Source organism: Phaenicophaeus curvirostris, chromosome 10 (genome assembly GCF_032191515.1).
Source record: "Phaenicophaeus curvirostris isolate KB17595 chromosome 10, BPBGC_Pcur_1.0, whole genome shotgun sequence".
NCBI classification, from domain to species: Eukaryota; Metazoa; Chordata; class Aves; order Cuculiformes; family Cuculidae; genus Phaenicophaeus; species Phaenicophaeus curvirostris.
This window is the reverse complement of record NC_091401.1, coordinates 6,704,526-6,720,347: the sequence shown is the minus strand read 5'-3', so window position 1 is coordinate 6,720,347 and position 15,822 is coordinate 6,704,526. Positions and strand designations below refer to the sequence as shown.

General features: G+C 42.1%; 1 protein-coding gene across 1 annotated transcript in view; it reads left to right on the top strand.

The window, feature by feature from the left end:
- Window positions 1–15,822, top strand: part of FGF12 (fibroblast growth factor 12) — a 220,888-nt gene that overhangs the window by 36,386 nt on the left and 168,680 nt on the right. The gene's annotated exons all lie outside the window — the stretch shown is intronic.

Here is a 15,822-nt window from a genome sequence, read left to right as displayed (position 1 = left end):
AGAGACACCTGTCCTCAACTTTGCTAACAGAAACTGAAGAGCTGTTCCCCATGCTAAGATGTTTTTATCTTGCAGCTGTAGGATTGAGGATGTTTTTAACACAGAGGCCTACTCACTAGATGAAAAGCATGATTGGGAAATTAGATTTTTAATTATTGCCTCATCAGATATATGGACCTGCTGTACAGAGCCTCCCTCCCCTGCCCCCGAAGTTTTCTAAAGCTCAGACCTTTAAATACAGGGATTCACTGGCTGCTCATGGCAATTTTTAGAATTAAAGGCCAAGTGATTTGCCTGTGCAATTTTCAGCCCAGCTCTTTGTTCAAGGCTAGTGGAGTCTGAGAGCTGACTTAGTGCTCTATTGAAACAGAAGTGAAGCCATCTCCGAGTAAGGGGAGTTCTCATGAGACTTTCATGCCTGCATCATTTTTTATCTCCCTGGGTTTCCAAAACTATGAAATGACTGATAAACTGTGGAGTTGTGAAGGTGTGGGTGCAAGTAACTGCAGTGTTCTTTGAAAAGCTTTCCTGTGAAGTGCTAGTGAAAAGCAGTTACATGGCTATCTCTCCTTTGCGCACACCAGATACAATTACCATTACACCACAGATAGCTGCAGTGATGCTATAATTAGCTGATGGCATGGTGAATGAACTTTCTGTGGGAATACACCAGTTATTTACTGTAACGCGTATTGCCTTTTAAAAAGACATCACAATAAATGGCGTTTACTCTGTCACAAGTAGCACTATTTTACATGCTCTGTACATGAAAGGATTTCCATTTTCTAATCAAGTAATATATCCAAATTACTACCTTACTAATACAGCAGGAGGGGGTTACAGCAGTGAATTTAAAATGTCCTTTAAAACTAATTTTGTTTGATTAGTCATTCCAGGAGCTGGATTTTGCCATGTGACCATGTTCATATTGCCACCAGCAACCTGTTGGATCTCACATAGACATGGCTTTGCATCATGTCATATCCATTCACAGCATATGACCCTTTGCTCTGCCCAGTCCTAAAATTTACTTCAGTTTTGCTTATTCATAGAAGTGTGAATGGCTCGATATGAAGGAAGTCTTGGAGATGGGGACAAAGCCTGAATAGAAAGACACTCCCTCTTTTCAGCTTTGGCCAGCCAAGCCATTAGAGGGGGAGAGAACACTTTTTCTTCCCCCCCGCTCTATTTTCTCTGAGTTTGCCTGCGCTATTTTAGTGGAGCTGATTCCTGTGCAGAGCATGCAGCCCTGTCCTGCTTGCATCTTGCCTTGTGCTGTTGGCTGTGCAGGGTTTTGAGGCTGTGAAAGTGACCTGGTTTTGCTGGAGGGAGGCATGGGTGCTGGCACAGGGACTGTACATCAGTTGTGGGAGGCTGCTGGTTCAGGAGGATAGAAAGGCAATGTCAGCCCTGACCATCACATCGCTGTGCTCCCCAGGAAGCACAGGAGGATTCCCCATAGTCCTGCACTGTTCCCCATGCTCATCTGAAATGGCCCCTGGCACAGGTGGCAGGAGCTCTGCCTGCTCCTTTCCTGGGTCTCTAAGCACTGAGGTGAGCTTGGGTACCTTATTTGGTTGGGAAGTCCCAGAAGTGCTCACAGGCCAGTTAGCATGGCTAACTGCACCCAAAAAAATACTTGGTGTTCATTTTGATCTGTTTGAAAGGGTGTTTCTTATTGAAGAGATGAACACATGAAGAACTTCACCACCCTGGTCAGAGATCTCTTATCATTTGCAGTCAGGAGGTAGCACTACAAATGGCAGCTGAATCCCATCTCTGTTGGGAGCTGCTCAGATGTGCATTACACCCCCTGTTTCTGTAGCTTTTGTAAGCCCCAGTGGAGGCAGGAACTGCAGGATGCAGAGGTGCTTATGTTGGCAAGCTGGTAAAACACTTGAGTAAATACTTGCTCTTTCATATAGTCCAGGACAATCTCTTAATTTGAATGCTGGTGGCTGCAAAAAAGATGCTAATGAAGGGAACCTAGCAGCCTCATTTACCCATATGAAATGATTACGAGTGGATAATTCATTCTCCTGGAAAATACAATAATAGTAATGTAATATACAGAACGCAATACTACCCTCTAATAAGTCTGACAGGCAGATTGCAGTGTCTATTTAGACTGTATTAACCACCCAGCAATTTAAAATGCTTTTACGTGCAGACCCTTGTTGCTCAACTTCTGCTCTTTACTGGTTGAACTAAACTAATTAAAGAAATAGATACTATAGCCGGAAATTCCAAAAAAGCTAAATCAAACCTTTCTAAACAAAACAACCTTCCAAAATGAACAGCTTTCCATAGTTTTTTTTCAGAAATCATATTTGCTTTGTTTTTCTTGTGGAATGGATGGGACAATCACGCTCTGTTTAATAATTTTGTTCATGTTCTTGGGTTCATAAACATGGACCATCATTGTAGACTGCTGGCACTCAGAAAGTCTTGTGTTACTTGTTTTTTTTGCTGTTATGACATGAGATGACAGCTCTGTTAAGATAAATGCTACTTGATATTGTTTAGTGCGTGATGTATGGACTGTTGCCTCTAAACACCAGCACTTCTGATGTGTATTTAAGGCTTATCATGGCTGAATGTTGAAATTTACAGATTAATAACTGTAGCTGCTTGAGAAGAGTTAGGGCAGAGAACAATTACAGTGCCTGGAGGCTGCCTCAACATGCTTATTGGAGCATTTAACCCATTAAGTGCTCTTGTTTCTCCTTTGATGTGCATGCAAAATGCTGCCCCTCTGCTTAGCTTGTTGCAAGCTGCCAGACAGGACATCTGTGTCCTTGGTGTCTGTGGTGGGAATATCTCCTGTTTCAGATGATGAAGTGCTGCTCAGGTTCTGCTTTGCTTGAGGCCAGCAAACATTAAGAGCTTTTCTGAGGAGCGTTTTACCAGTAGAAGTAATGCTAATTTTGGAGAGCAGTATTTATGAGCTGCTGATCAGTTGAAGGCTTTACAAGTATGGGAGATAATCTAGTTGCAGACTCTTAGGATGTTCTCTCCTCACTTGCACAGCTGCCTAGGGAGCAGATCTGAGCAAGGAGTATAGGTGGGGTTGGAATCTGCACTGAATTGCTCAGTAGAAGTACGATTGTGATCAAGCTGTTTGTGAAAGATGATGATGGTCTCACTGGTCTACCCATGTACCTATAGTACTTTTGCACCATATTTCTGCCTGTCTGTAGGTCAGAAATAAAACCAAAAGTCCTGATGTCATCTGTTTATATGAAAAGTGCTTGTTTCCTTTTTGCATGTCTCGATCTGAACTGCAGTTTGTCTTTCTGCAGCAGAGAACTTGTGCTTTTCTATCTCTGGATTGAGAACACTGCCTGTAGCTAGGACTGTCCTCACATGCTCACTGTTCTTCTAGGTTAAACCATCAGATTAGGGCTGGTTCAAGCTTTCAATCAGTCTGTATTTCAGTTGGGTAGCCTGGTCTCAGCAGCTCAATGGTGAAAATTGATTCAGAATAGGAAATCATTTTGTCTATGCATGTAATGTAGAGCCAAGAAGTGGTTACTATCTCAAGCTGTGTCTGAAGTTTGAACTTTAGAAGCTGCAGCATTCAGCCTGTTCACTCTACAGCCCAAGTTTGAAAGATACATACCCGTTTGGTGTTCGAAGAAATATTGGCACAATGTGCTTTTGAATGCTGGCCCACTCCAATTACTGACAGAAAGATAAAACACGTTTTTCTCTTGGCCAGCTTCCTTGCTTACTGATGCTAATAACATCACGAGCTCAGCGTTTCAGGGGTCATCTTGAAAGAAGCAGAGACCTGAACCCCCTCAGTCCTCCATTCCTGCTGCTGTTGCCGCTGCAAGGAAACACAGCAGGGTCAGAGACCAGCATTTATGCATGAGCAAAGTGAGTGCCAGGTGACTACAAGAGCTGCTGCATGATGATCCATGCCAGGGGTGTAGTGATGCTCATTCTGACTGGCAGGTTCCTCCATGCACGGCTTATCTTTTACTTTGCATTTGTGCTAAGATCAGTCTGAAAACCTCTGCAGGATTGAAGCTTTCAGTCACTTTTATGGGATACAAGACTGAAGAATACCTGGTCATGTATGTGTATGTACATCTTTCTTGTCCTCTAGGAAGTTTTATTGTCTTTTCATCAGTTTATAGCACTGCAGGCAGCTTCTCTGCCGCTGCCAATTAATATACTGTGGTTATTTCAGTTTTGTTCACAACCTGCTTGACAAAAAATGCTTTAAAACTAGACTCTTCACACTGAGGGAGGAAAACATGAAGTTGTTCTGGATCTCAAGTAACAGTAGGAGACATAATGCTTAGCTATAAAAATGACACACATGTCTATAAGCTGATGCATGGAAAACACAAGTGCATCCTCAGCTGTCTGCCACTATGAATGATGAAGATGATAGAAATGAACTTTAACTTGTTCATTAGTGTAAAACTCAAACAACTGCAAGGCCAGCTTTTACCATACCTCACTATTTATGAGTGATTTTGCTACACATACTTAATGCCAGTTATTTCTCTGCATGTTGTTGTCCCACATGAAAAAGTGATGGCTTTCTTCCAGTCCAATAAGGGGAACTGGTGTTTTTAGCACTGGTGATGGAGGCTTTGGTTTTGCCTGGACACCCAAACAAGACGGTAGAGAAGGGGCAACATGTGTGGTGTCACCAGTGGGAAGAGTTAATTCCTGCTGAAGTACAGTGATAATTCTGAAAACGTTTCCTTGTCAAATGAACATACAAAGCAGTGTCTAAGCATTCAACTGGATTTGTCCGCTGTCTCCCTTATGTCCCTGAAAGAAGAATATTGAATAAATAATTACTCAGGAATTCAATGTCTTTGCTTTTTAGCAAACTGTATGAACCCACAGGTAGCAGAGAGCTGGGGGAAGCACTGCTGCACAGTGCTCTGACTTACCTCGGGGAGGCTTCTTCATCTCTCCCTGGTCACACTGTCAAGCAGGCTCTGACTCATGGATGTTAATAAACCCAAAATTGGTTTTCAGCCTCCACTGAGGAATTTTTCTTTCTCAGCACTTAAACCAACTCTATGCAGAAGACTATCCCAAAACCCTCCAGAGTGGAGAATTTTAATTCTGTAAGCACCAAATATCTCTTTCTGCCCCACCACATATGGCCTTTTATTAGCCTGCTACTGTAGATCAGTAATTAGCTAAACAATTGATGTTTGCAATCATATTTTCTACCTGGGGAGGTTATGGTAGATGCAGAATGGCAGTGATTCAGCCAGTCTATATACAAATGTATTGCCAGCTCTGCTGCTGCTAAAGCTCTACTTCCTGGCGGTATCCTCTAACGGTGCTGCACAATTGCTCTGATGGAAACATTTTCATTAATAACGGAATTTAACTTCTTAATGTGCTATTAACTAGATTTTTTTTTTGAGTTTGACATTAACTCTGGTGGTTCCTGGGGCTTTTCGTGTGTGTGCAAATGTAATTGAGTGCTGAACTTGGTGTTGTCACTTGGGGTGATGGTTCCCAGGGCCTTCAGTGAACTTTGACAGATGATCTGAGACAAGGCACTTGGATCCTGCAATCTCATTTCTGCAAAAAGACTTCATGTTGTTGAACTTAAATGTTAAAAAAGGCTGCCCTGGGAAAGGGTGGATGTCCTGTGCCTCATTTTTAGCTCTACTAATTTTAGCCCAGCTGATAAAATAACCCTGGTTGTCTGGAAGTTTTGACTCTTCAAGCTAGTCATGGTGATTTAAAATTCTATCAATCTGTGGAGGATTTATTACCATACAAAGATTAGCAAGCTCCTCTCCCACCCAGAAAACCTGGCTTGATAAAGTTTTCCCTGAGGAAAGGTAAAGATGACCTGTGCATCCAAGGGGACCACATGTCACTTCCTGGGAGAGCAGCAGCGTGGGGCTGTCCATGTCCCATCTCAGCTGCTTGGCTCAGTCCCCGAAGAGAGTGTGTTTCTTAGTTAAAAACTGTGTCAGCTATGCTTATCAGAAAAGGGATTTTGACTGGTTTTAAGTTCCTTAAATTTATTAATATCTGTTTTCTTTCTCCTGATTATACATTAAGGCAATGCTTTCAAGACTTTAATTTAGGCTGTAACAAGGCTCATCATATTTGGCAATGATGAATAAAGGGTTTGACTGGAGCATATGTTAATGCACAGAAAACAATGACACTTGAAATAAATGCCCCCAAAGTACCATATTTGGCAGCAGCTGCAGGAGATGTGTAGTAAATGATGCAGTGCTGCTGCTGTGCTTATGAGGAACAACAGCAGCTTCTGGCTGGTTAAAGGATTTAATTTTGTTGAGCTCCAGCAGTCTATGGGCAGTGACCTGCAATGAGTGTCTTGCAGCCAGGTTTTCAGAAGTAGCCAATGATCTGAGCTGTGTATAAGGGTTGCAAACCTCCCTGTAAAAGGCTGTGAACACAAGGCAGCTCCAGCACCACATGCAAGGACTTTGGGGTTCTGGAGGTTCAGTGGGTTTGAAACCTGGTCTGGAATTTTGATGTTTCTTTGAAGTTTCTAGGCTGAATGTGCTCAAGGTGCTGAGCGTCAATAGCTGGAACACAGATCTCCTCTTTGCCTTTGCTACAGCACACCACCTACCAAAAGGTGCCCTGCATATTTGTTTGTATGTGTATTGTGTAGCTTAAATTATATGGATGGAAGAGCAAAGTGCTATTTGCACTAAGACACAGCTTTTGCAGTAGCCTCATGTTTGTACCACAAGCAGAACTATTTAAGCATAACAAATGATGCTTTCTTTTGCAAGATTGTTCATTTTCCTCTCTTTTGCTCTTATGTTTTCTGCCTTAAGGCATGACTGAAGCAAAAAACTTATTTGTCACTCAGGGTTTTGGAAGTAGCAGTATGATGCCACTGGAAAGGCACATGTAGTAAAAGCTTGGAGGGGTTTACACTTTTTGATTACTAAAAGATTTTTGTTCTTGCTGTTGGGCACAAGAGTTTTGTTACACATAACTTCATTAATCAGCTTAAGCAAAGCCAGCAATGTTTGCTAGCAAGCACAGTGCTGTTTTGAAATGAGATGAGGTTGGGGGATGCACAGACAATTAATTTATCGTGTAGTAGGCAACCTGCAAGCTTCACTAGAAGGCCTGTACCTCCTAGTGCTGCATCTGTTTGAGGGGGCGAAACACAAAAAACCCAACCTGAAAGTACAGGTAAAGTCTAACCTCATATTTCTAGGAAGGGATTAATACAGAGGACTAGGCAGCACAAGGTAGAGAGTAGGGTTGATTCAAGTGTGCAGGAGGGGTCACCTTCTGCTGGGAGGAAAGGCTACAGTCAAACTGGCCTTACAGGCTTCTGGCTAGTGCAACTGGGGTAACACATCTGGGTGCCAAGAGCTGTGGGGCTGGAAGCTGAGCAGAATTAGGGGATACAGGACAGGGCAGCACAGGATGGGCTGTGGAGGTTGTGCTACACAGTGGCTCCATTGCAGTTGGTTTTGCCATTGCATAATTTTGTGTGCATTTGCCGTATGACTGAGGTGCATGTTGGGCTGGACGTGGGCAGGCAGCTCTGCTACAGCATTGGAGCAGCTCCAAAATGACCATCGGAGATGACATATGGGACAGCATGTAGTTGGATGCTCTCACACGGGTGCTGTGGCTGGGCCAGGGTCCCATCCTTGCAGGGAAATAAACATTGCAAACTGCATACCGCAGCTTAAACTGAGCCTGTTTAGTGCCTGGTTTTGCTGTTGTGTTTAAGCTTTTAACCGGGCTATGCAGGGGCATGTGTGATGGTGCTGAGAGCCAAACGTGTTTCTCAAGCAAGCATATCCAAGCCCTGGCAAGAGCAAAACGCATGGCAAAATTTCTTCACTCTGACAAAGCAGGGCTGTTGCAGATGCCACAGAGAAGATCAGCGTTAAACATCTAGAAGTGAGCTAGCTGTGAAAACCTGGGTGGGAGAAATGTGTGCTGGGGAGCCCTTTTCCTTAATGGTGAGTTTTTTACTTGACGTGGCTACAGGTATAAACTTACACAGTTATGGAAACAATTTGTATCATTACTTCAAACGACTGCTGTGCTGTGGTTGAGAGTAATGGAAGCTTAAGATACTGTGAATAACAGAAAAACAAACCAAAACTGTCTGGTAGAGGCATTGCTGTTTCCAAACCTCAGTTGGGTGTCTTTGCACCATGTTTCTTGTTGCTCCATGTTCTGGGAGGACTTATTAAATGAGCACAGTGCTGCAGGAGGTCTGGCAGAGAGGTCAGATCATCCTGAGCTCATTAACTTAGTCCAAAAGTCACAACAGAGGTGACAAACCCTGCCAGACCTAACTGGCTTCTGTCAGAGGTGCTAGTGTTGTTAATCTGCAGCCTGAGAAGCCTGCCTGTGGTAGGCTGTCCAATCTAGAAAAAGCTGTACAATCTAGAAAAAGAGACATTTTTTATCCTTTTCTGAAAACGTATCTTCTGTAAACAAACTCTCAGTCCTTTAAAGGACACCTGACAACCATACTGGCTTTTGTGGCGCACAGATTTAATGCTGAGTGAGGGCTTGGTTCACTTTCAGTGGTTGTTTCCTCATTAGGATAGTGCTAGGGAAATGCAATGTCAGTTCAGCAGGGAGACAAGTTAGACTAATCCTTTGGGAATGTTCCCATTTTTCCTCCAAGATAGTGCTTTATTAACAAAACGGAGGAAAATAGAGATCTCAATTTCTTTCACAAGAACACTGGTAAAATGAGCTTGTAACAGCTTTTACTTTGAATGAAGAACTCAAATGAATTAACCAAAATATTTGTTCAATAGTCTTGATTTTTGATCACTGTGGGAAAACTAACAAATACAGACCTATCTGAAGACTAGAAACCTAAGCTAGAAAATCACCTTTAAGAAAAAACTGACTTGTTCCCTAAATTACAGCACCAAACCCACCAAGGTCAATAAATAGCAGAAACACAAATATGCTTTTGTACTTGCCCACCCAGTTGCCTCTCTCCTGTAGATATTGCATCTGCTCCCAGTCAGTCACTGCGAGCTACAGTCTCTGGTTTCTCTCTTGTCGCTTGTAGCTCTATGCAGGCTTCTCTAATGACTTAGATTTTTAAAAGCTTTTACTGTAACTTATCATCCACTGTATTAATTGACAAAACTCTTCAGTTCTTGCTAGTGTTTCATTGAGCTTGGACTGCCTAAGAAGGAAATAAATGGCACTGCCTTCTCTAGGACAGCGGGACTTTGCGAGCTTGCGGTTGAACTCAGACATCCCTTGTGAGTGCCTTACAGGCAGAAAAAGTCCCACAGACTGCATATTAAACTTCCTATTTTTAACTTTGTCGGGTTTAGAGAGCACAGCAAGACAAACCCGATTTTCCCCTGAGGATTCAAGTAGAAATATCAGTCTGTCATTTCAGTTCACTACTTGGGGATAATTAATTACTGCTAAAGACAATTAATCATTTTAAAGAATTTGTTTCTTGAGAGGAATGGGGAAAAATACAAGATAAAAGTTTCTTGCTGACCCCACGTAAGGCCAAACCAAGGCACTGTGATATTTTAAATATAATAGTTATTTGCTGCTCTGAGCCTTGGTGATTCAGTGTGACTTTGGTGGTGTTTGGTTTCCTTGGTTTCACCTATCAAGGAGAGCACTGTAACTCAGTTGGGATGGACAGTTTCTGACCAGCTTGTTCAGTAGTAGTTCCTGATTTGGGGTGACTCTGGAGAAAGCTTAGACCATGGGAACAGCCAGAGGGGCTCAAAATTATGTGAATTACTTGTTCCTGATATGCTGTGTGGGCAGTCGAGGATGAAAGGGCCTTGTGCCTCCTGGCTTTCTTCTCCATCCAGGCCAGCACTATGAGCCCATCTAGGAGGAGTTCTGAGAACAGCTGAGGTTGGCTGAATATCCTTTGCTGTAATTGTGATTGGCTTCAGACTGAAGATCTCAAGAGTGCTTAAACCTGTCTGATATCAGCAATTATTGCATAGCCTCTATGTTACCCCTTTTACAATCCACAAAACGATTTTAGAGTTTCTCAGGCTCTGTTTCACAAAACCCCATAATCACCAGAGGTTGTGCAGTTGACTGTTAGGGACTGCTCATGGGGTGATCCTTTTCTGTCAGGAAGTACAGAAGGCGGAAAGCACCAGCACTGCTGGTGAGCTTGAGGATGAGGAAAGAAAGGGGACAGGTGTGCTTAGTGTACCCCCAAAGGCTGATCAAGGTCAAATACTACCCTTGAGTCATCATGGTCCATGTCCTAGGCAATCTCACTGATTTAATGGAGGGTTTACTCAAGGGTGATGTAAAACAAGGTCTTTTTTTTTTTTTTTTAATCATGGTATATCTGTCTTCTCAGACCCGCTTGTTCCTGGAGTGTCAGGAGCTGCAGTGTATACACAGGAAAAGCAAAGAGTCAGTGAACTTTACTTGCTTTGTAAAATTATTATTATTATAATTTGTATAGTTTTTAGACCATTGGCCCAGTTGAACATGGGTGTGATTCAGTAGTGCATCTGCAGTGTTTCAGTGCATGACCCAGCCCATTGTTCCCAGCCATCCACGTTGTGAGGTCATCTCAGGCCTCCTACTGTGGAGAAACATCGTGTCCCTCAGGTGGGAGAAACCGCGTGCTGGTGGTACTTAACCAGCAGACCTGTCATGCCTGTGGTTGCTTCTCTTTCCCTCCTTAAGCCATGGTGCAGGTGGTAACATAAAACTGCAAATCTCTCAATGAATGTAATAACAGGACTTATATAGGTAGATACAGGGCAATTATTGTATGTATTGATTTCCAATAAACCGATGTTTCAGAGCTAAGTAGAACATACTTTGGAAACATGTCAGATCAAGTATGCTTCATAAATAAATCATAGCTGTGATACGTGGTATGAGACTACCTTGCAAATAAGCTAGACTGCCTGAGTTCGAGCACGCTTTCTTTAGGTCATCATAAACGTGACAGAGAAAAGTCAGTTTTCAGTCTGTACTGTAACTTATTTAGGAAAGTGGGCAGACTCTATGGTAGGCAAGAGCATCAGCAAGTTGGTAGTTGTAAAGAAAGTAGTCAGACTATGTTCTCTGATGTTTTTTCAGATAAATTTTTCTCTGGACTTAATAGGCAATACTTTAGTTTCTCAGGACAAGTCCTACACACTATGTCAGTGGTCAAATAAACTTCTCTCTTAGTTCACATTGTCACCAGTGTTAACCTTGTTTTGCCCCAGTCTGGCTTCTTTTAGGGAGATTTATGATGGATCTTTTGGCTGGTTTAAATATTCTGCACAACAGCAAACTGTTGTGCAGTAGTATCAATTGCAATAGATATTTGGGATTTTGAAATCCATGTGTTTGGCATTGTTTCCTGAGGAAGCACAGAGATAAACGTAGTGTGAAAGCCTATCTCCAAGCAGAGGATCTCTTATCTTGTAAGCACTTAAACAGAAAATAGGACTGCCTGTGTGCCCAAAAGCCTGTTAAGTATCAAGCAGCTGGTATCCTCTCTTTCCTGGGGAGTTCTTGCTAGACCCAAGTGGTGCTTTAGCATCTGACCCGAGTTAGAGGTGAAGTGCTCCATGGGCAAGGACAATATCAGAGTTGAGTCTTTGCTTCATTCACTCAGCAAAAGTCTGGTGCAGCTCTTCTTGCTGCACATCCCTTCCTCGCCCATGACTGCTTTGCTGCTGGCTGCCTGTATTTTGCTCAGAGCCTACATACACTGCTAACTGATGCAGTGGCACTTTTTTTTCTCTCTGAATAGGATTGAGGACAGCTGAGCTTTTACATAAGTAAAGTTTACTCCTACATGCATGCAAGCAAGCCCCAGTGCTGGCTCTTACTTGAAGCTAGCAGGTTTTGCCTTTAATCAAATTCCTAAGAAACCCTAATGGAGAGCAGTTGTTATTACCTTGAGAGAGAAACATCAATGTGATTTTTTTTTTTCCCCTCAAGGTATTTGTGTTTCAAAACAGAGGATAAATTTAGATGGTAACTGGCCCATAGATGTGAAACTGAAGCATATTTGGAGAGAGGTGACTGATTAAAATCCTCCTTTGTTTTAGCAACCTGCCGTTATAGTAGACAGGAAGGCACCGAGACCTCCCAGGCCAGCTGGTCTGACTTACTCCCATTGCTGAAATCCACATTCATGAACTTCAAGTGCCCTCTTAAAAGCCGTATTTCTGCTGGGAAACTATTTCAGAGCCTCCCTGTGCTGATCAAACCTTTCCAATTTCTAGGTTACGTGTATTCTTGGCCATATTTATCTTCGCTGGTCTCCAATGCTGTCCTATAAATACCTTAGGGATGATCATATTCCCTCTTGCATTTGATTTTGCTATGTTTAAATGGGCCAAGCTGCTTTAGTCTTTGTCACGCATAGCTCTGTTTGTCAGCCGATCCTGCTGACCCTGCTCTGTACCTGTTCCAGATGGACTTCATCTCATTCGAACGCTGTAACGCAAGCAAGCCATTTTCTTTAAATACGAAAGTCTTACAGGTTGACAAGCTTAAAGATCAACATCTTGTCTGGCATAAGGCTGGAGTCTGCAAATTCAGCATTTGGACTTAAATAGTTTCTCATTTTTCACACATTTTAAAAAAAAGGAATATACACAGTAAACAGATGATGCTCAGCAGGGCACTGTATAAGCTGCTTTCTGTTGTGCATTGCTCTCAGTAATGGATGAAATTAGGCTTCAAGAGCCACTGGCAACCTTTCTTCTGGATGTTGTGTATTCAGATCTATGGCAAGGGACACTTTTTGGTGATTTCATTTTCAGCTATTGTGCCAGCATTTCTTAAAGTGCCTGTTTAGCTCTGCCAACCTCCAGAGAGGCTGAGGAATGCAGAAACATTTGGTTCCAAATACCTTGAAGGGTTTATGAAGTTCACATCTAGCTATGAGCCTGGCAAATGCCAAGTAACGGAAACTATCATGCTAGCTAAGATTTATGGTTGGTTTTGTCAATTATTTCACTGACAGTGTCTAAAGGCCAGTGTTTCACAAGAACCTCTCACAAAGCAGCAGTAGATCCATGCTTCTGTAGGAAAAACATCTTCCCAACTTCCAATATTTGGCTTATTCCCTAAAGCAGGAGTGTTATATTCTTCATAAAATGTGTCAGCCAGTACGTGTGGATTATTTTTTTCTTTTTGACCCTTTGTGGATTTGTGCCAGTCTCTTCCAGTACAAAACACCTTTACAGTAAGCTTCTAAGGTTGTTCTAGCTGAATTGTGCAAGCAAAAATATTGTGAATTTTGAAAATGCTAGGATCCAGTTACAAGTCAGGTCCCTTGGTTTCATGAATTGCATGGAAAACATGAAACTGTGCAACACATTCAATGAAGATTGAGACTTCTATAGTACATTTTTTTCTCTGGTATTCTAATAGACAGTAGATGTTAACTGAATTTATGAATGTATTAATGTATTAATTATTATTAATAATTATATATTAATATTCTTTGTTCCACATTTTTACTGAACCTTAAACTAAGCTCTACTAATTGGTAGAATAAAAGATTACCAGGAAGACAGGCATTAAATGATTTCTAATACTTCTGTTGAATGAGAGTAGATGTGAGTGAAGCAGCAGAACAGCAGTTTTGAGGCGACTGGTTCCTGAAGCTGGGGTATGCATGCTGTTAATTAACATTTTTGCAGTGTTCTGAAAATGTAAATTGCTCTAGGAATGTTAAGTATCACTATTATGGCAGTCTTGAAAAGTAATAACTTAATCTATGAAATTATGAGTCCATTCTTCAGAATTACAAGTGTGACCATGATGGTGCTGCTGAATAGCAAACTGCCATTCAGGACAGTGGGTTCAGCTCTTGGAGCTTTTTAGGGGAGGTCTGTCTGAGGTCAGCTTGTGGATGTTTGCTATTTAATGATAAGTGACCTGAAAGAAGGGTAAGGAAGATGAGGATAGGTGGTTTGTGGAGGGCCATGAAGTTGCATGGTGAATTAGCACAATCAAATGGTATGTAAAGTGTTACTTGTAAAAGAAGACATTTGGGTATAGAGAATTGAAAAGGTGGCCTATTTATGAGAAGCAGCAAATCTGGAGATGTACAGGGTCACTAACTTGTCAGCTGAACCAAAGCTCTCAGAATTTAATCTTAGTACTTCACATTCCTCTCCATCGTGCCAGTGCTTATGGGCACAACAAGGGTGCAACTGCTTCCCCAGCAGCAAAGATTCAGCCTGGGGAACTCCTTGCTGGTAAATGAATACAGAGAAATTGTGTCTGTGGGAGAGCAAAGAGAAACTTGGAGAGGTGGTGAGGTGACTATGTTTTCTTTGAAATTATCACTGGTGCAATGTCTTGTAAAATACCTGCGGCACTTTCTGATACCTGTAATCAAAAAAAGTTATCATGGGAGGAAATGTATCAGAGCTAAGTTGGACGGTAACATGAGAATGATCAGAAAACATGACTTATAATGAGAGGCTGCAGGAATTGGATTAATCAAAGTGTGATTTGATCTGTCTGATATCTGGATGCAGAACAGCTCTGTAATGTACAGCAAGACCCAGTGGGTTGGAAATGAAAAGTGGGCACATTCTGACCAGAAATAAATTGAAGTTTAACTGTGAAGCTAATTAGCTATGGGATCAATATCTGATACTGGGGATTATGGGGAGCTCTCAATCACATGAAATGTTAAAATAAAAATTGATGCTTTTTCGCTCCAACTTTCATAGAAATTGATTCAGGGATATGTCTTGGTCTGTGTTATGTAGACTATCCACATGGATAACAATAGTGGCCTTGTTTATTCATTCACTGCATGGCTTCGGACAGGTTTAATGGAGATGTTGCAATTCTAAGTACTGTCAATGAAGTCCCAGCTCTAGAGGTGTTCAAAGGTAAAATTACAACTGAATTTTCCAGGGCTAAGGTTTCTCCTATGCTGACTTTTAGGAGTACTGAATATATCAATGTCTATTCATTTCAACTGGACTTTGCTCAGCATCTGTAAAAATACAGCAGTCAGAAAAACGAGCAACCTCAGAACTGGGGGACAAGAAGAGCCATGTCTTCAAATTTTGCCTTATCCTTGCTGTGATGATGAGTTTAGCTTCCTGTGAAAGAGGAGTTAATATTGACTGTTATCTCCCACGGGTGCGTGTGTACCCTAATGAGCATTTGGAGCAAGTCTCACAGAAAGGTGTGTGCTGTTCAACCTGTTCCCCTCTGGCGCTGCTGGGTGTCTGACGTTTGTTGTGCTGCCTGACGCAGAGCGGCTGAGCTGACCTACCGTCTGGCCAGAAAATATGAGATCTGTCTTGCAAAAAAAAAAAAAAGTAGACCTCAAAATTTGGTGTGTGTTGTCTGTATGTAAAACTTTTCCAACTCTCATGTGTAAAACCCTGAGGAGAGGCTATGTGGATGATGCATCTGAGTGATGCTCCAAGCTGGACACTAACCAGGCAGTGCTGCAGGACAGAGCTTGAGCATCAGCACCTTTCCCTGGTTTTCATTGATCTGAGGTTTCTGGCATTTTTGTTTGCCTTTTTTTTTTTTTCCTCTTTTTGTTTCTCTTGTTAAAACTGTAAGCTCCATTTTTAACATCAATTCAATTGAAATAGCTTAGTTTGAATGAGCTGGTGTTTTCCAACACTGGCTTTTTACCCCAGCAGTTCTCTGTAACAGTAGAACGGTCCCTGGTCAAAGAGAATCCTTTGAGGTATGCTGCCCATCACAGGCATGGAGATGGTTTGGGGAAAGTCACCTGGCAGGGATGGGAAGGCTGTTCCTTGCAATAGTGTGCATGTTCCCCTGTGGACAGTGAGAGAATAAAGGAGATTTTTGTACTTGAGGTTTTCTTGGTTT